A 22,028-nucleotide genomic window follows, 5' to 3' on the forward strand; every position below is an offset into this window, starting at 1 on the left:
CTGAAAATCCCACCTTTTGTCTGTGCTTCAATTCAGAGACTTCAGCAGGAAGCCAGAGGAGTAGCAATGCTCAGCACCTCTCTGACACTCACCAGCATGACTTTAGGTTCTAGTAGGTGCCTGCATTTGAACAATCTGGCCCAGATATTTAAATCTGGTTATCTAAAATTAGAAGCTGCTTTGCTCTGTGACAATGGGAAAGACTTAATCTACTTAATGCAGTAGAGCTGCCTCTCTTACTTGATATTTATATCTGGCATCTGTTGAACACAACACTAGTTAGAACTTTGATACAATCTGGTTATAAAATTTCAATTGAGTTTTTGGAGTGAGGTTTTTTGTTGTCTTGGTTGTGGCCATGATGAATGTTAGTGATGGGCATGTTTTTCTACTTTCTCTTGGTAATTGGTCTGTTTTCACTTTTGTCCAAGGTGCAATTCTTGTACTCTCTCCTTTAGCTGGAAAGCAACACTTCTGTTTTTGTCTGCCTTGGACTTGTCAATTTTGACATTGCATTTTATTCTACCAGGACACTTCACAGCAAAGCGATTACATGCATGAAGACATCTCAACTAATACACCAGTGTGAAAAGTGCCCTTTAGTTCTCTGTTCTCTATTGCAAATGTCTAGGGAAAAACAAGTCTGTAGCTCCTTTTTGAGGATAAATGCTTGCCTCAAGCTCAAATTTGCATAAAACAAACCACACTGATGCTGGCTGCAGTCTTTTAGACATACAATCCATCTTCATAATTTCTCTTCTCTTATGATTTTTGTATTATGGTAGTGCGTAGAGGCCTCAATCAAGATCAGAGCCCCATTGTGCTGAGTACTGTATGAGCACACAGTAAGAGAATCCCTGCCTTGATGAGATTTAAATCTCAATAGAAAAGACAGTGGGAGGGAAAAATGGGGTCAACGTTTTCTGTGTATGGGGAGCTTAGACACACAGAGACTAAGGGCTGTATCCACCAGGAGAACTGGAGGCTATTGATTCCATTAGGCAGTAAAGCTGAGCCTAAGTTAGGCACCCAGGCTCCCTATACAATGCATGGGGAGACTTAGGTGCCTAAAAATGGGATCTGAAAAAGCCAGCAAGCTGAGAGGGGGCACAACCTAAGCTAGCCAATAGGAAATGGGAGTGGCTTATGCCCTTCCCCTCAAAGAGGAGAGTGAGACTGACACCCCCAGAGTATCCTATAGCCCAGAGGTTTGGGCATTCTCCTGAGGGGTAGGAGACATGGGTTCAAATCAGATATAAGGGGGGATTTGATTTAAGTCTTCCATATCCTGGGTGACTGCCCTTGCCATTGGGCTAAAAGTTATAATGGGAGCACCATAACCTAAGAATGGCTATACTGGATCAGACCAGTTGTCCCTCTAAGCCAGTAGCCTGTCTTCTGGCAGTGGCCTATGCAAGATGCTTCAGACGGAATGAAAAGAACAAGGCAATTTCAAGTGATCCATCCTCTGTCTCCCAGTCCCAGTGTCTGGCAGTTTAGGGACACCTGGTTTTCCCCCATCCTAATCTGTTTTGTGCTGGACCTGATCAGTTAGGTGGCCTCTGGGAATGTGTACTAGATCAGGCCCTGCAGGCAAAATAGGCGTGAGAAATGCCTAGTGTGAGACTCTTGCCGGGGCTCAGGCAGGAGCTGGGAGTCTTGGTGTCAGGACTGAGGTGGCTGTGTGCATGCCCAGTGGCAAATTTTTAAACCCCTCAGGGCCTTTACCACTAAAAACATCATTGCCTACAGGTTAGGTAGCAGATGAGCAGGAGTGTGAGGATCTAAATTTGGACTTGTGCTCCTAAATCCCTTTGTGGATATAGCCCTGAATAACTTGTCCAAGACCACACAAGATTACCAACCCCTAATCTCTTCCTGTATAATACTCTTGATAAGAAATGAGAGCCTTTATTGGGGGAGAAGGGGTTGGGGGGGGGGAGAACTATACATAAGGGTAAACTTGTTCATTGTGTCTGACTCGGCTCATGTGACAACTTTAGATGGAAGAAATTAGTTCTTTAAAATCCGAGCATAGGCAGATAGCCCTCAAGTGAGCTGGGAAAAAAATACAGCGGTTTTTGATGGGCATTAACTTATGTGGTCTTTTCATCATGAAACTTAATATTTAAATCAAAAGATGGCAACTGCCTCTCCCTCTCAATTAAGAGCTCTTTCTATAGAGAAGTCAGAGGCTGAGTCTTCTAGCAGCTCCTGCTTTCCTGAGTTGTAAATGTAAAGGTCTCATGTACTTTCTCCAAATTTTTGATGGCTTTAAGTTATCTCTTTAAGTTGCCCCTGTTTTCACTAACAAGGTCCGCTCCCAGACTGCTGCGCTGGGCATCACAAAATGGGGAAGAGATGGCCAGCCCTCTGTGGAGATAGAGGTGGTTAGGGACTATTTAGAAAAGCTGGACGTGCACAAGTCCATGGGGCCGGACGAGTTGCATCCGAGAGTGCTGAAGGAATTGGCGGCTGTGATTGCAGAGCCATTGGCCGTTATCTTTGAAAACTTGTGGCGAACCGGGGAAGTCCCGGATGACTGGAAAAAGGCTAATGTAGTGCCAATCTTTAAAAAAGGGAAGAAGGAGGATCCTGGGAACTACAGGCCAGTCAGCCTCACCTCAGTCCCTGGAAAAATCATGGAACAGGTCCTCAAAGAATCGATCCTGAAGCACTTGCATGAGAGGAAAGTGATCAGGAACAGCCAGCATGGATTCACCAAGGGAAGGTCATGCCTGACTAATCTAATCGCCTTTTATGATGAGATTACTGGTTCTGTGGATGAAGGGAAAGCAGTGGATGTATTGTTTCTTGACTTTAGCAAAGCTTTTGACACTGTCTCCCACAGTATTCTTGTCAGCAAGTTAAGGAAGTATGGGCTGGATGAATGCACTATAAGGTGGGTAGAAAGCTGGCTAGGTTGTCGGGCTCAACGGGTAGTGATCAATGGCTCCATGTCTAGTTGGCAGCCGGTATCAAGTGGAGTGCCCCAAGGGTCGGTCCTGGGGCCGGTTTTGTTCAATATCTTCATAAATGATCTGGAGGATGGTGTGGATTGCACTATCAGCAAATTTGCAGATGATACTAAACTGGGAGGAGTGGTAGATACGCTGGAGGGGAGGGATAGGATACAGAAGGACCTAGACATATTGGAGGATTGGGCCAAAAGAAATCTGCGGTTAAATAAGGACAAGTGCAGGGTCCTGCACTTAGGACGGAAGAACCCAATGCACCGCTACAGACTAGGGACCGAATGGCTAGGCCGCAGTTCTGCGGAAAAGGACCTAGGGGTGACAGTGGACGAGAAGCTGGATATGAGTCAGCAGTGTGCCCTTGTTGCCAAGAAGGCCAATGGCATTTTGGGATGTATAAGTAGGGGCATAGCAAGCAGATCGAGGGACGTGATCGTTCCCCTCTATTCGACATTGGTGAGGCCTCATCTGGAGTACTGTGTCCAGTTTTGGGCCCCACGCTACAAGAAGGATGTGGATAAATTGGAGAGTCTCCAGCGAAGGGCAACAAAAATGATTAGGGGTCTGGAACACATGACTTATGAGGAGAGGCTGAGGGAGCTGGGATTGTTTAGCCTGCAGAAGAGAAGAATGAGGGGGGATTTGATAGCTGCTTTCAACTACCTGAAAGGGGGTTCCAAAGAGGATGGCTCTAGACTGTTCTCAATGGTAGCAGATGACAGAACGAGGAGTAATGGTCTCAAGTTGCAGTGGGGGAGGTTTAGATTGGATATTAGGAAAAACTTTTTCACTAAGAGGGTGGTGAAACACTGGAATGCGTTACCTAGGGAGGTGGTAGAATCTCCTTCCTTAGAGGTTTTTAAGGTCAGGCTTGACAAAGCCCTGGCTGGGATGATTTAACTGGGAATTGGTCCTGCTTTGAGCAGGGGGTTGGACTAGATGACCACCTGGGGTCCCTTCCAACCCTGATATTCTATGATTCTATGATCTCTTGGAATTCTGACTTCTAGGAGTTTTCGCAGGATTTGCATAAAATGTACATATGTAATGCACAGCTATATATGTAATCTACGTAGAGTTTTGTAAGGCATTTGACATGGTACCACACAACATTTTGATTAATGCCCTCATGTTAGTGTATTATTGCAATTTTGGCTAATTGTTAGCTCTCAATTTAATTGTAAATGGGGAATCATGATTGAGCAGGGGTGTGTGTGTGTGTGTTGGTTTTTGTTTGGTAAGGTCCTGCTGGTATCTGTCTTGGCCCTACACTTAACATTTTTATCAATGATCTGGAAGAGAACACAAAATAATAACTGATAAAGTTTGCAGATGGGGGAGAGTCATAAACAATGAAGGGGACAGGTTACTAACAGTGATCTAGTTTGTTTGGTAAACTGGGCATAAGCAAACTGTGGGTGGTTTTTGTTTTACATTTAGTAACAAAGAATGTAGGCAATAGTTACAGGATGGGGGACTCTGAAACAAGATTGGGGGATCATGTTCAACTGATTATCCATCATGAACTCTCAGTGCAACGCTGTGGTCAAAAGGGCTAAAGCAATCTTTGGATCCCTAAACAGGGGAATCTCAAGTCAGCCTTTTATTTATTTATTTTTTTAAGTTAGAGGTAAAATAACCACAACTCGCATTGGTGTGACCATTGTTGGAATACTCTGTCCAGGTCTGGAGTTGAGGGTTCAAGAAGGATGATAGATTGGAGAAGATTCAGAAAGAAGAGCCATGAAAATGCCAAAAGAATTAGAAAACATGCCTTTATAGTAATAGATTGAGCTCCTTGAATCTATTTAGCTTGACAAAGAGAAGGCAAAGGGGTGAGTTGTATAGAGTTTATAAGTATCTATTTGGGGAACAAATATTTAATAATGGGCTCTTCAGTGTAGCAAAGAAACATATAACATGATCCAGTGCCTGGAAGTTGAAGCTAGACAAACACAGACTAGAACTAGGGCATACCTTGTTTTTAAAAAAAAAAAAATAAAAAAAAATTACTAATCAGTGGAACAACTTACCAAGTGTTATAGTGGATTCTCCATCATTTGTAAAATCAAGATTAGATCTTTTTCTGAAAGATAAGCTTTAGAATTTTTTTTGGGGGGGGCAGTTCTATCGCTCGTGTTGTACAGGAGGTAAGACAAGATGATTACAATGGCCTTTCTGGCCTTGAATGCTCTCTGAAAGTGGGTTCATGGAATCCATGAATTCAAGCATATTTGCAGTTCCTGCTCTATACTGCATGCAGTTACCACTTCATTGTAGGGCTCTCTGGTATACGAACAACTCCAGCCCTCTGAAATAACCCAATGACAGGGGAGATGCCACCTCTCCCATATATATGCCACTAGGGCTGGTTAACTAGAGACAAGCATGTGCTGCTTTTTCTCCTGTGAAAACATGCTGTAGGCCCCTCCCTCTGCTGACAAGTTGTTGCCAGCTCTCATAATTTCATTGAGTCTTGTGACTTTCATAAGAATGGTCATACTGGGTGAGACCAAAGGTCTATCTAGCCTAGTATCCTGTCTTCCATCAGTGTACAATACCAGGTGCCCCAGAGGGAATGAACAGGTAATCAAGTGATCCATCCCTTGTTGCCCATTCTCAGCTTCTGGCAAACGGTGGCTAGGGACACCATCCCTACCCATCATGGCTAATAGCCATTGCTGGCCCTATCCTCCATGAATTTGTCTAGTTCTCTTTTTTTGAACCCTGTTATAGTCTTGGTCTTCACAACATCCTCTGGCAAGGAGTTCCATAGGTTATGGGAACAAGTAAATAACTTTTCCTTATTCACTTTCTCTACACCACTCATGATTTTATATACCTCTATGCTATCCCGCCCCTTAGTCTCCTCTTTTCCAAGATGAAAATCCTAGTCTCTCTTTAATCTCTTCTCATAAGGGACCTGTTCCAAACCCCTAATCATTTTAGTTGCCCTGCTCTGATCCTTTTCTAATGCCAGTGTATCTTTTTTGAGATGAGGAGACCACATCTGTATGCAGTATTCAAGATGTGGGTGTACCATGGATTTACATAAGGACAATAAGAGATTCTCCGTCGTATTCTCTGTCCCTTTTTTAATGATTCCTAACATCCTGGTCACTTTTTTGACTGCTGCTGCACATTGAGTGCATGTTTTCAGAGAACTATCCGCAATGACTATTGAGTGGTAACACCTAATTTAGACCCCATCATTTTATATGTATAGTTGGGATTAAGTTTTCCAATGTGCATTACTTTGCATTTATCAACATTTGAATTTCATCTGACATTTTGTTGTCTGATCACCCAGTTTTGAAAGAGCTATTTGTAGCTCTTCGCAGTCTGCCTGGGACTTAACTAACTTGAATAGTTTTATATCCTCGGCAAATTTTGCCACATCACTGATTACCCCTTTTTCCAGATCACTTATGAGTATGTTGAATAGGACTGGTTTGTTTAGCCTGCAGAAGAGAAGAATGAGGGGGGATTTGATAGCTGCTTTCAACTACCTGAAAGGGGGTTCCAAAGAGGATGGCTCTAGACTGTTCTCAATGGTAGCAGATGACAGAACGAGGAGTAATGGTCTCAAGTTGCAGTGGGGGAGGTTTAGATTGGATATTAGGAAAAACTTTTTCACTAAGAGGGTGGTGAAACACTGGAATGCGTTACCTAGGGAGGTGGTAGAATCTTCTTCCTTAGAGGTTTTTAAGGTCAGGCTTGATAAAGCCCTGGCTGGGATGATTTAACTGGGAATTGGTCCTGCTTCGAGCAGGGGGTTGGACTAGATGACCTTCTGGGGTCCCTTCCAACCCTGATATTCTATGGTCTCAGTACAGACCCCTGGGGGACTCCACTATTTACCTCTCTCCATTCTGAAAAACTGACCATTTATTCCTATCCGTTGTTTCCTATCTTTTAACCAGTTACCGATCCATGAGAGAACCTTTCTTCTTATACCATGACTGCTCACTTGGCTTAAGAGCCTTTGGTGAGGGACCTTATCAAAGCTCTCTGAAAATCTAAATACCCTATATCCACTGGATCCATCTTGCCCACAGGCTTGTTGTCACCCGACACCCTCCAGCCCCCACAAAGAATTCTAGTCAATTTAGTGAGGCATGATTTCCCTTTACAAAAACCATGTTGACTCTTCCCCAGAAAATTACATTCATCTATGTGTCTTTACTATAGTTTCAACCAGTTTGCCCAGTACGGAAGTCAGACTTACAAGCCTGTAATTGCCGGGATCACCTCTGGAGCCCTTTTTTAAAAATTGGCATTACATTAGCTATCCCCCAGTCATTTTGGTACAGAGTCTGATTTAAATGATAGGTTATAGACCACAACTAGTAGTTCTGCAATTTCACATTTGAGTTCCTTCAAAACTCTTGAGTGAATACCATCTGGTCCTGGTGACTTATTACTGTTTAGTTTATCAATTTGTTCCAAAACTTCCTCTAATGATGCCTCAATCTGTGACCAGTTCCTCAGATTTGTCACTTAAAAAGAATGGCTCAGGTTTGGGAATTTCCCTCATTTACTCAGCCATGAAGACAAATTAAAAGAATTCATTTTAGTTTCTCTGCAATGGCCTTATTGTTTGTGTTCCTTGAGCATTTCAATTGTCCAGTGGCCCCACTGGTTGTTTAGCAGGCTTCTTCCTTCTGATGTATTTTATTTATTTATCGCTTTTAAAGGGCCAGCTGTTGCAACCACAATATTGCATGAGAATCTCAGCTTTCATTCAAAAAAGTTGTGCTTCTAGCCCTCATGGTTGCAGAGAAATGCTTGAAGACATGAAGCAAATGCACTCTAAAGACTCAAACCAGAGGGCAAAGAAAAAGGAACTCAACATCTATTGTTTAAAACCTCACACAGGTGCTGGGACTAGTGGTGCTGGGGATGCTGCTGCACCCTCTGGCTTGAAGTAGTAGTAGCCCAAATACATGGCTTATGCTTTCAGCACCCCCACAATAAAAATTGTCCCAGCATCCCTGTAAACTCATTATGAAGCCATATAATATTTTTGGGGGGCCATACAAATTTTTTAACTTTGGCGGATACTGAGCCCCCTTGAGGCACACCTGTGTAAATGTCATACCATATATATATAGTAGTGTAAAACTGGTTAACTGTACTATTAACTAAATATAATATTTAAACAAATATAAATGGAATTATATCGTTCATGTATATACGTCTTTCTGAATTAATAAGGCTGGGATGACATTTTGTTGTCCTATGTCCATCTTATCAAAAAGAACACTTGTCTGCCCCCCAGACATACCAGTTTTAAAATTCGATCAGGGCATTTTTAGGTTGCTTTAAGTCTTCTGGTCCACTGGTTCTCAACCTTTCCAGACTACATTTGAGGGAAGATTGAAAAACTTGGGTTTGTTTAATCTGGAAAAGAGAAGAGTGAGAGGGAACATAACACTTTTCATGTACATAAAAGTTTGTTACAAGGATAAGGGAGAAGAATTGTTCTTCTTAACCTCCGAGGATAGGACAAGAAGCAACTGGCTTAAATTGCAGCAAGGGAGGTTTAGGTTGGACATTAGGAAAAAATTTCCTGTCAGGGTGGTTAAGTACTGAAATAAATTGCTTAGGGAGGTTGTGGAATTTCCATCATTGGAAAATTCTAAAACAGGTTAGACAAATACCTGTCAGGAATGGTCTAGATAATACTTAGTCCTTCCATGAGTGCAGGGGACTGCACTAGATGACCTCTAGAGGTCCCTTACTGTCTATGATTCTACTGTACCCCTTTCAGAAGCCTGATTTGACTTGCGTACCCCAAGTTTCACCACACTTAAGATCTACTTGCTTACTTTTGTATTTCTATGTCAGATTTTGTATCGCAGCAATAATGTGCTGTGATACAAAAATTGCTTACGTTATCATTTTTAACCATATGATATAAATATTGTATTTACATTTTAAACAAGTCATTTTCTGTATGAAATTTTGGCTTGCACTAATTTCACTAGTGCTTTTTATGTAGCCTGTTGTAAAACTAGGCAAATATCTAGATGTAACCCAGGGATCAGGGCCAGCTCCAGCGTTTTTGCCGCCCCAAGCAGCAAAAAAAACAATCAAACCTTGCCACCAAACACGGAGGCAGAGTGATGGTGTGGCCACCGAAGAAGAGTCGCGTCCCAGCCAAATTCCCACCCCCCGCCGAGGGTGGATTGGCACCCCAGAGTCCGACGTCCTGCTACTCCTTTACATTTGCCGCCCCAGGAACCTGCTTGGTTCGCTGGTGCCTGGAGCCGGCCCTGCCAGGGATACACATATCCTGGTTGAGAATCACTGCTCTAGTCTATCCAGAGATTAGTGTGGGGTTGCTATTAAACTGCACAGAAGGTAGTTTCATTCATATATTAATCAAAAATGGAGACTATTGATATAGTGGAAACTAAAGCTAAAAACAGGAAACACGTTGATTCTGGGCCTGACAGGAAGGCTCATTTTTCTTTTCTTTCATACTTGCACACTATATTTCATTTTAAAATGATCGAACGCTTTCATGAATGTTTCAATGAAGAATTGTGTTTTTGGCTCACTATGACTTCATCAAAGATTTTAATAGGTACAAAAAAGCAATTGACAGCTGTATACACACTTCCCATTTGGCACAACAGTGGGGGAGATTATGCCAAACTGATGATTTGATGACAGACTGCGCAGGAGAGGTGGGTTATATGCATGTCTATTCACGAAAAGAAAAGTGATCACACTACAGCAAGCTGTCTGGCTGAACATTTCAGAAACTTTTGCATTTTGGTTTGATTGATTGGAGGGGATAGTGAGGCGGAACTGCGGCTTTAAAGTACTCTGTAATTAAGTAAAGTGCCAACTTGGTTATGCAGACCTGTAGAAGAGCCGAACCCATTTTAATAAGCATTCCCCCCAGAAATAAGGAACATAAAACAAAATGCAGGAAATGACTGGAATTTAGACGAATATTAAATAGAACTAATCAGTCTTCACGGGGAAATGTGTTCTGATGCAATGACATCTTACATGGATGGGCTCTAACTATAGTCTGAGCTGAGACTTTGAATATGTTCAGAAAGCTGTCCTGGAAAAAAGCTCATATTTATGTATAGAGAGATGAAGTAGAGACCAACTTGTTTCTATTTCATTCAGGACAATGTTTAGTTTTAGTCTATTCCTCTATGCAAGCTGTAGTTGGTAAAATGAGGTAGGCTACAGACATGTGGAAAGAAGGCTTTTCTGCAGAGATTTTTGGAGCATTTCTATTCTATAATTTTTTGTGTTCCAACTGATATTTGTATATTTTTGTGGCATCTTTGACACTCCCAGATAAAGTACTTCATAAACATTTATTAAACCTTACAATGCCCCTGAGAAGTTGGCAAATATCATGCCAATGTTACTGTTTGAACATGAGCAAGTCCATGTCAGATCCAGGAATTAGAGCCCAAGATTCCTGACTCTCAAGAGAGAAACCTACAAGACACTGTATGTCCCATCAGACAGTAAGTGGATAAAGATACTCTAAAGCTAGAACAAATATATGGGCATAAGCATGTGACTTCTGTTGGGGGAATGATGAGATCCTTATTTCTCTCTGATTATCAAAAACCCAGGACAGGGTAGCTAACTTTTTGCCAAGCATCTTTTATGGAGCAAGATTGAAATTTTGGCCCCATTGAAGTCTAATGGGCGTCTTGCCATTGACTTCAAGGCCAGAAGTTCACGCTGTGGATTAAATAAATAGCCATGAGTCACTGAGTAGTTTGACTCAAACAAATTTTCTCCTTCAAATATCAATATTTGGATGGAGACTTAATGCTCTTTTTGATTGTTGGAGGAAACACAGTAGATGCTGACATTACCACCATGAAATGTTTGGCCTTAATGGGCCAATAACAAGCATTTGTTAGTAACTGGATATTGATATTGCATTCTCCCAGGATACCAGTTTAGTAGGAGATTAATAAATAAAGCTTTTCCTAAGAATTTTTATTTTAATCATTCACAGCAAGTTCTTGAGGAGTAGCAGCAAAGCTAAATTAAATACCCTAGATTGCTTCATAACACCAGCACACACAGACCATTCTAAATTCTGCAAATAGTAATATGGAACGGAGGAGGAGGAGGAGGATGGTTATAGGCTAAACCAGGGGTCGGCAACCTTTCAGAAGTGGTGTGCCGAGTCTTCATTTATTCACTCTAAGGTTTTGCATGCCAATAATATACTTTTTAACATTTTTAGAAGGTCTTTTTCTAACAGTCTTTAATAAATACATAAACTATTGTTGTATGTAAAGTAAATAAGGGTTTTAAAATGTTTAAGAAGCTTCATTTAAAATTAAATTAAAATTCAGAGCCCCCCCTGGACTGGTGGCTAGGACCCGGGCAGTGTGAGTGCCATTGAAAATCAGCTCACGTGCCGCCTTTGGCATGTGTGCCATAGGTTGCCCACCCCAGGCTAAACATACCAGATGATACACTTGTGCAAGATTTAAGTACAGATAATCGGAATGTAGAGAATATTTAATTAGTGGGAACTTGAATTCTACTTTTAGATATACACAAAGAATATGTCTGGGCCAAGAGGGAAATAATGTGGAGAAGAGAATCGAGGTTTTAGGCAAGGTAGAAGTCTAGAGGAAAATGCATTTTAAGGAAAAAGTCTTTCCTTATCCTTCTAATGAAATTACAAGAACAGGTCTTTTATTTACACCAGAGGGGTAGAGCCAGAATTTTCAAACTTGGGTGTGAGAAGTAAGGCACCTAAAATCAATATTTAGGCACTCATAGTGGCCTAATTTTTCAGAAATAACCAAGTGTAGTTACGAAAAAGGCAAGCAGAATTTGCGGGCGGGAGAATGGGCAAACTCTTGACTGGCTTTTATTTCAAGTTTTCATTCTCTATACAGATATCAGAGATCAAAATGAGGAGACAATTGATTTACCATAACTTTATATTCTTTGATTATGCCCCAAGCCAGAATAAATGAAAACTGCCACAATAATTTGAGGATGTTTCTCCAATAAACTACAGACCTCATTAAGAGGTTATAAATGACAGAGGTAAAGAATGCCATATAGTTTCCAACTTGGAAAACCATTAGGGATGAATGACCTCTCTGAGCAGTTCATGCTAAAAGCTATATGGCTTGTTTCAGAGGCAGGAAATGGACTGGTTCAATGGTGTATAGCTATGTGACTTTTTTGCCCAAGCAGGAAAGGCCCTACTTGTATATGACCTCCATTTTCCAGTCGTACTCTGTGTGAAGATCCCAGGATAGTGGTAGAGTAATACCTAAGAGAGGGGAAAACTCTGTTATGACGATTGAGATTTATGTCCGGGAGAACAATCCTACATAATTTATACAAACTGAATGATATTGTGTGGGCAGGAGGGAAAAATGAGACACTAATGATGCCAAAAATGCTATTTAATGCCACTGATTGGCGGGGGGATGTTGTTGGAGATGATGATGCTCTACTTGGTAGAATGATTTAGGACAAAGATTGTCAGATAAAACTGCTAGTCTATATGGTAAACATGATAGCTCTTAAAATAGAGTTATAACTATTGTGTCAAAAATGAAAATTAAATTAGGGTTCTCTTTGTCATCCCTATAGAGACATTTATGACAGGTCTCTGATGTTGACCTTTGATTTGTGTGTTGTAGATCTCATTTGTTGACCTGGTTTGTTAAGGTGCTGGATGTCTCTCTTGAGAGGTATTAAGTGATCCCAGTTCCCAGTGAACTCAGTGGGAGCTGAAGGTACTTGGCAACTCTCAGGAGATGTTTATTTGGTTGTTTAATCACCCTACATATTCCTATAGGTTTATCATAACTTGCCTGCCCAGTGATTGATATAAGAGGTTTAGCAATAATTTCTAACTGAATTTGGAAATTAGTTAAGAAAAGACAAAATGGAGGAAATCTGTATCACCATCATATGTAGTAACTGCAATAACAATAGAAGGTGAAAATGTAAGGATCTGGGAATATGGATCTTTGAGAGGATCAATATTAATTTAGTTCAACTGAAAATAATCCGTGGTTGAGAGAACTTGCCTTTGCTCATAGGAAGGGTAAACTTAACCACAAGTGTAAGCTTCTACATTTTTTGGTACACTTTTTTAAAAAAAAAAACAAAACCCTTGCTCTTGTGGGACAGAGAGAGCAATATAATAAACAATAATATGGATCACTGCTTGACTGCATGCTGGTTCTTTCCTTCTGCTTCAGTAACAATGAAAGTCTGAAGCATGAGGCCTTGTTCAGGCATTAGATCTTGTACTAAAGTGAGCAAGAGTCAAGCTCTGCTGACATAATGCAAAGTGAGCAAGAGTCAGGCCCTGTTACAAAGCAGATGCCTGCTTGAAGTTTGCCCACTAGATTAACTTGGCAAGAACAGGGCTGGCATTATAAAAACACAAGCACTCGTAGACACTAAGTATCCACATAAACACATTCCAGAAGGGTAGTACCAGAACCCCCAATACAAAGTTATGGTGTAAACACACTCCCTGAAGATGATAGAGACACTGACCTTTCCTAAAGACAAGGTCAGGATGAGAGGGTGAGGGATAGAAATGTTTTGATCAAACCAACAGATACAAGGTAAAGAGTGGCAACTACTCACATTAAAGGGGCAATACATAACTTCTTTTTATCAGTGTTTAAAAGAGGAGTCACCAGGGGGGATCTCTGTCTGTCTGGCCTCAAGATGAGAGGAAAGTCCTGCCACTCCCTGAGCTGGTCCATTGTAACAGGCATACACATGTTTAGTGGTCCTGTGGAGTCTACAGGATACTAGGACTGTACGTTAACAATAAACCTGGCTGAACACCTTCATCACTGAACCGAGTCTGTGGCTGTTTTAGCAGACCCGATTGAATTGCCTGTGGCAGCTACCTGTGCAGAGCTGGTGCAGCAGACAGAGAATACATGCTGCCTCTTCCTTATACAGGCAAAATGCCTCCATCCAATTTACACTTTAGTATGATGCTCCTACTCTTCAGAAATGCCTCTGGCTGGCCACACACATTCTAAATTGGTCTGACAAAGATGGCTAGTATAACTGCATTCTGTGCATTTATTATCCTCTGTACACGGTAATTTTGCCAACAACATTAATCCCTGCTTGTCATGTCATTCCTCAGCTTGTCTACCTTTGCAAAAGGGCAGTGCTTTACATTTCATGATAGTCCTATTTATTACTACTCGTCCCAATCTTCCTTACAGTTCCTAAATCAGTGCCACATGACAGGGGTCAGTATTAGCCTTTGGTAATCCCAATCCATGTCAATTAACTGGGACCAGTAAACAAAGATCAGTCCCTTAAGAGTATTCACTTTTGTCAGCTTTTGTGATAGCATATGTTACTAGGTTTTATCCATAAGTAAATACCTGTGTTCTCACTTGGCATACTCAGCTGAGTTGGTCTCCTGTTGTCAATGTAAGCCCACAGCATCTTCCCTAAATCGGCACAGGGAGGGATATAACTTCATGCATGCTAGTTAGAGGGAATATTAACAAATGTAATGAAAAGTTAAGTCTAAACAATTGAGGTATAAATGCAGTGTTTCAAGAGCATAAATCTGTTTCCTGTTCAAAAACAATGAAATGATTTGACTCTACAAGTCATTTACATTTAAATATTTAGTGCACCATTATTGCATAATGATATAGAAAGGAAATACTATTAGGTTAACAAAAATAAGAATAGTTTTACAGTAGCAGCCATGTTAGTCTGTATTCGCAAAAAGAAAAGGAGTACTTGTGGCACCTTAGAGACGAACCAATTTATTTGAGCATGCATCCGATGAAGTGAGCTGTAGCTCACGAAAGCTTATGCTCAAATAAATTGGTTCGTCTCTAAGCTGCCACAAGTACTCCTTTTCTTTTTAAAAATAAGAATATTCTTTATCTGGCAGGACTTTAGAAAATTATTCACTTAGTGATGAATCAGGATTTTAGATTTATTATATGTTGTCAGTTTTGTATGCATAGGCCTTGAATTAGAAGCCTGATCCTGCAACATCCTGTGTATATCCTGGAAGATGTTGACCAACTGTAACCTCTAGTGATTTCAGTAGGAATTCAAGTGCCCAGCACCTTCTGAGGAAGTGTTTCACAACTGATGGGTTTAGATCCTCAGGGTATGTCTACGCTGAAGTTAGACACCCATGGCTGGCCTGTGTCAGCTGACTTGGGTTCTCAGGGCTCAGGCTAAAGGGTTATCTAATTGTGCTGTTGATGTTTGGGCTTCAGCTGGAAACCAGCCCAAATCGACCGACTTCCCAGGGTCTTAGAGTTCCAAAATGAGCCTGATTCAGCTGGTACAGGCTAGCCATAAGTGTCAAATTGCAATGTAGACATACCGTAACTCAGGGGTGGCCAACCTGAGTATGAGAAGGAGCCAGAATTTACCAATGTACATTGCCAGAGAGCCACAGTGATACATCAGCAGCCCCCATCATCTCCCTCACCCCGCTCCCAGTGCCTCCCGTCCACCGGCAGCCCTGTGGATCAGCACCTCCCTGCACCTCCCGATCAGCTGTTTCATGGCACGCAGGAGGGGGAGGAGTGAGGGCACAGCAGGCTCAAAGGAGAAGGTGGGAAGGGGTGGAGTGGAGGCAGGGCCTGTGGCAGAGCCAGTGGCTGAGCCGTGAGCACCCCGTGGCACATTGGAAAGTTGGCGCCTGTATCTCCAGGCCCGGAGTCGGTGCCTATACAAGGAGCCGCATATTAACTTCTGAAGAGCCACATGGGGCTCCGGAGCCACAGGTTGGCCACCCCTGCCCTAACTGTGCAAGATTTCCTTCCACTCCTATGGAGTCTCTCTTCTATATAGGACCTGTGTTTTGGCAAACATTTAATCAGTCTGTGAAATCTGTAGCCAAATTGCAAAAGCAAGGCAATTAATTGTTAACATAGAAAACGTATGCATACTTTGAATTACATTTTTATCGCCTTGGAGAAGGAGGTGTTCTGCATCTGGTGTCCATTTTCCCTTTCACACCCCTAACCTATAAGGCCTTGTGCCAGGCCTGACTAGCCGTCTGACGAAAGCAAGAAAGGACTGATTATAACGGGGTGTGTAACTCCTAGTATTTTTTTTATGGTAAGCTTGCTGCATAATTACCAAGATGACTTATACACTCACCATCTCTGGGTGTCTCAATGAAAGCAGGGATTGTTGTGGCAGGGATGGGAGGAGCTCAGAGTATTGGCTTCCTATTTTGGGGAAGAAATTGTCTGACTGTACATATCTGGTGCACAGTTAATAGGCCAAATTCTATACTTACACTAATGAAGCTAGTTTGATAGCACAGGATATAGGCAGTACTGAAAATTGTTCTACAAGGTTGATGGCAGCCTTAAAAACTTGTAGTAATTATTTGTGGTAATGGCATAATATAAGGAGCTATGTCAGTGCTGAATATCTTTAAAGTACGATCTAATCAGTCTCCTGAAATGTTTTGGCTAAAGTTAATTGCACACATTTGTCCATGCATCACTGATCACAGAAAAAACAACTCTGGTGTTGGAATTAATATGGGAAACGACCAAACATTAATTTAACCACATACTCCATTATTAAATCTAAAGACAAAATGGTACATATACAATTGCTCTTAAAAGCCTAACTATTACTACGTCCAAAAGTTTAGTTTCTCTGTTTGCTCCCTCCTCCCCCTTCAGTGGAAAAGTACGAGCAGTGTCCAAGATAGTATTTTATACCAGGTGACATCACCACACAACCTTGCAGTGTTGAAGCAACCATGAGGCAAGGTTTATTTGTAATGTCCATAGAAAGGAACTCCAGGAATATGGATTTCAGAGTAGCAGCCGTGTTAGTCTGTATCCGCAAAAAGAAACTGAGTACTTGTGGCACCTTAGAGACTAACAAATTTGAGCATAAACTTTCATGTAGCTCATGCTCAAATAAATTTGTTAGTCTCTAAGGTGCCACAAGTACTCATTTTCTTTTTTCAGGAATAGGGAGATCAGCATCTTCAAAGACCCATTGTCTTTCCTAATGGCCCATCCAGGCTGATTGCTCACAGCCTGGTGGATGTTCCCCAGGTATAACCACTGTTGTAATTGTTACATGGGAATATTGACTCACTCCAGATACAGAAATGATACATGCATACAAATTGAATAATCATTCAGTAAGTCATAACCTTTCCAACAATGTCTCACAAGATCCATCATGCATCAAATACATCTTAGTTATGCCATATTCATATCAAACATTTTTCTATAAAGAATATGGGGTGTAATGTCACATTCACCTGTTTGTTAAAGGGTATAAAAAGTAAGCCCTTCATTGTTAGCACCTGCCTGCTCGTGTTGGAGCTGACCAATATGGGTCAAAGCACCGCTGTGTTTAGCCCATTTGTTAATATCCTGATCAAATGCTTAAATGTTTTGTTACTTTTGGACGTAGTAATAGTTAGGCTTTTAAGAGCAATTGTATATGTACCATTTACTTGTGGTGTTTTCTAAAACCCAGTTTGTGCAATTCATAACTGGGGGAGGGGGTCAAGGAACTGTGCAGATCTTCCTCCACTTTGAGGGAGAGCAAGTTTATGAGCTTACCTTGTATAGATCTCTGTACAGCACAAGACCATATAATTTTGGGTTTGCATCCCAAAGGAGGTGTGCACTTGAGTGCTGGGCAGTCCCCGAGTTGATTCTTCCCACACACAACTGATCTCGGTGTCTGTCCATTTGCAGCTGGGTGTGTCCCTACCTGTGTGTGTGTGTGTGTGTGTGTGTGTATGTATGTATGTGATGGAGAAGGCTTGGCATAGCAGAACAGGGTGTAGGAGCCCAGGCTGGTGGAATGGGAAGGCTCAGTAGGACTCCAGCATATCCAGTGACATCCCGGCAGTGGGTGTCCAACCCGTCACAGTGAGGTCATTGCCAGTTACTGACTTCAGCTAAGAACCAATTTGAGACGGTTCACCTTCCTTTCCAGTCTTAAGCCAGATAAGATTTACAGCCGCTTTTCTTCCCAAGGCCTTTTCTCCTTTCCTTCGTGCTATCCAACACTTTCCCCATTGCATCTGGGTTCACATAGGCTTTACCGTTGGCATGTGGATTGGGGAAAGGCTGTATTGGCTCATTTTAAGACAGATTCTCTTTGCAGATAGCTTTAAATAAAACAGTCACTCCTATGGGTGAGAGGCCTTCTTTTTCAAAACTTCCCATTATCTCATTAGTTATTCTTTGAGTCAGACATCATCCCTACTTTTTTTTTTTCTGGCCTTACCGCTTATTATTTTCAAGGCCTTCCTTCTACTTGTTAGGGCCTTTCTTTACAACACATTTCCTTAACTTAAATTTGGTTAACTTTATCCTGCACCCCGTGTCTGATTTTCTTTCTCCCACCCCTGCTTAATCCTATGAACCTGTCCCTTCCCAGTTCTATCCTCAAATTCTGTTTTAATTAGAATACATTCTTTTGGCAGAGTAGTTTTCAATTCTTCGCTAGCTGTCTGGACTTCTAATGCTCCCACTGGGGTACTCTCTTGCCAGCTCAGAGAGATTTGGAGGATCAGGAGAAACAAGAAGGGCAGGGGAGTCTTGCATATTTTTGCTTCAGTAGCTGCTTCAGTTACAGTGGCACGTGCTGAGATTATTTACCTCTGGAATGTATGGAGGGACCCAGAGTCTGTCGACTGGCATTCTGGCACATAATTTCTCATCCCAGTTAGAATGATCAATCAAGATAACTAAGCTTCTTTTCATTCAATTTGGCTCCTCATCTGCAGCCAGAGCACACCTGATCTTCTTAAAGTGTCTGGTGCATGAATTCACATGGAGAGAACCTTAATCAAAGGCTGTGCGAGACTACAAACCTGATCCTCGGAGACACAACTCCCATGCTGTCAAAGGGCCTCGAGGATTGAGCTCTGTGCTTTACTTTTGTCCTCATGGCCATGTCCACCAAAAAAACTTAGAAACAAAAATTTGCTTGTTAAGGTGGGCACAAACCAGATCATAATCAATCAATCTCTACTACTGTACAGATCACTAAAAAAGCAGGGGCCCAATCCTGAAAACACATATTTCAGCAAGTAGTGCTTACTCATGTGCATAGTTTCATGGGACTACTTGCATGAATGAACAGCTGTAGTCTGGGCCCCTGAGCTTCACCTTGTGGTGACATTGTGGGGAAATGTTGTTGTATAGACCACTTCCTCCTCTCTCTTCTCAGTCTCTGCCTCACATTGTTAAAGTCGCTGCACTCGAGTGGCAGCTGACCATGCTTAGTGCTGCACAGGAGGCACTCAGAACCAGACAGGATGGGAACCTCTATGAGGGTGCTCAGGAAAAAGTGTGAGGTTGAGAATAAAGCTAACTAGTTTTCACAAATTAAGGAAAGCTGTTGCTCCTAATAAGAAAAGAACCCACCTAAGCTTTCACTCGCACCTTCTATACACCTTTATCAAAGTGTTTAGAAGTCCAGGGAAGGAACCCATCCTCCTTTCCTTCCTCTAATTTCCACCCTAGGAAAGGAGACTTTACAACATGGCCGTCATGCACTCGATACTCCAATAGACCTGACTTACCTGGGAGAATTGCAGCTTTGCTTATTCCTCCCAACCCAGACTCAGACTCAAGATCAGGGTAGGTACTCCATGACTATTTAGGGGTAGTGGACCTGACACCCTCTTACTTCCCTGGGCTGCCATGTAGGAAGGAATCCTAATCTGCCTCCCCAAATTAGTAATGCTAATATTTAGATTTTTTTCATGCAAAAATGTGTATGTCCTCAAGCCAATCACGTTCCTCTGCTGGACCATGACTCTATAGTAGGTGTTCTTCCCTGTGCTTCTAAAGAGATTACACATAGGAAAAATAGAAGTAATTATTATTCATTTCACGTTTGAATCAGGATTTCCAGCTGTGAAGAACTAATGCAGAATATGTATCTGCTAACAGCACCAGCCATGGATTTGTCAGCATCCAAGGATTCATTTAAACTTTAGCAGATGGATTCTGTATTAGTATATTATATTACACCTTATTCATAATGAAGTTGGTCTAAAAGTAACATACACTCATGACAACTAATAAAATATATTTATTGAACTTATTCAGCCAGCTCTCTTTTTTTTTTTTTAACAGAAAATTTCATTAAAATTTCTGAGTCAGGGAAGTTAGCTCTAGGACAAGAAGTTTCAATATACTAGATTAATGAAAAGCATATTCTTCCTATTAGAATACTATTACTTGGAACATGCATATTATAAACCCATGAATTTTTGCTGTTTTGTAAATTATAAAGAACTAGCGATATCCATGTCAAGTACTAGAACTGTGGATTATAATATTTTGTCCCAATCCTGTTGAGGTGCTGAGCACCTTCAACTCACATTGGATCAAATCCTCAGTCCTTACTCAGGTAAGCTCCAACTGTGTTCACCTTCTAGGGTTTGTCTTTGTAATAAACAAATATCCCCATCCTATACAAAAATAGCTGCCTCTTTCCAATAAAATATATTAAAATAACGTTAATGCTTATTTTAGGCATTACTTATGAGAAGGAGCATCTGACTGGTTGGCAAAACTTCCAATAAGCTGGATACCTGGAATATGCTAGTTGTACCAGTAGTACTAGGGTGATCAGATGTCCCAACTTTATAGGGACAGTCCCGATTTTTGGGTCTTTTTCTTATATAGGCTTCTATTGCCCCCCTTGTCCCGATTTTTCACATTTGCTGTCTGATCACCCTAATTAGTACTATCCACTTGTGTGTTAGCCAATTTATCTCCTTAAACAACCCCACCCTGCAAATCAACCTTCCTAGTCTGAAATACTGTAAACTTCAGAAGCCCAATATTAAATTGTAGCAGGTAGCTAATAGCTGAGATCTATGGGGTGAGACTTGGCTCTCACTCCGGGCAATAGTTGTTTCCTGCTACTGGCAGCTTTCCGATTCTGAGTCTGTTCCTAGGAGTGAAAACAAGATATGGAGGGATTTATAAAAGTCTCCCACTTTAATATCATTGCTCCACATTGTTTCAGAGAGATGGAAGCAGAAATAACTGGAAACTGAAATTGACTCTTCTGCTGTGGCCAGTTCTACTTCTGTTTCTGTGGGAATAGCCACAGTAAAGATGTTAAACTCTCTTACCTTTTAAGACTGAACTTTAATTTTGGTCATTTGATCCAATTTCAGGAAGCTGGATAGGTTGCTATTAGCAGCAGACTGGAAAGAGTGAAAGTGAGAACACAAATTTGTACATTTCAGTTGGATACAGACTAACACAGCTGCTACTCTGAAACCTATCTCACTTTAAAAGTGAAAGATGGGGTTTGTAAATTTAATACCAACAGATAAGCTGCTTAGCTACCAAAGTGATAGATGCCATATAAATATCATGAATTACACAGGATGGAGTCTATTAAATTAGATAGGATAGGATAAATTGGACAGGCTAGATTAGATAAAATAGAGTAGATTAGACATTAGATTAAATAGGAATGACTGTGTCAAAGGCCTTGTCTATACTACGGGGGAGACTGATCTAAGTTATAAGTTATTCACGTAGCTGAAGTTGCATACCTGAAGCCAATGTACTTAAATCTACTTACCACGGGGTCCCCACTATGCTATGTCGACGGGAGACGCTCTCCTGTTGACTCCCCTTGCGCTTCTCATTCAGGTGGAGTACAGGAGTTGACGGGAAAGTGATCTGTGGCCGATTTAATGGGTCTTCACTAGACCTGGTAAATCTACTGCCGATGCATCAATTGCCATGCGTGAATCCCCCGGTAAGTGTTGACAAGCTGTTAGAAACACTAAGTGAAATTTTGAGGGCTTGCAACAGTTTCCAAAGAAAATTCTCATGCTATATATTAATAGCAACATAGATTTCATTTATTTTATACCACATGCTTTATACATTTTTCATATAATTGCTTCTCTTCTGAAATGTAGTAAGAGTGGGAACAGGGGAAACTTTTTTTTTTTTCTTACAGAAAGTGTCACAGGATCTCTAATGTCCATACACAGGGCTGAGGCTTTCCCTA

Source organism: Lepidochelys olivacea (genome assembly GCF_965140295.1).
Source record: "Lepidochelys olivacea isolate rLepOli2 genome assembly, chromosome: 4".
Taxonomy (NCBI): domain Eukaryota; kingdom Metazoa; phylum Chordata; order Testudines; family Cheloniidae; genus Lepidochelys; species Lepidochelys olivacea.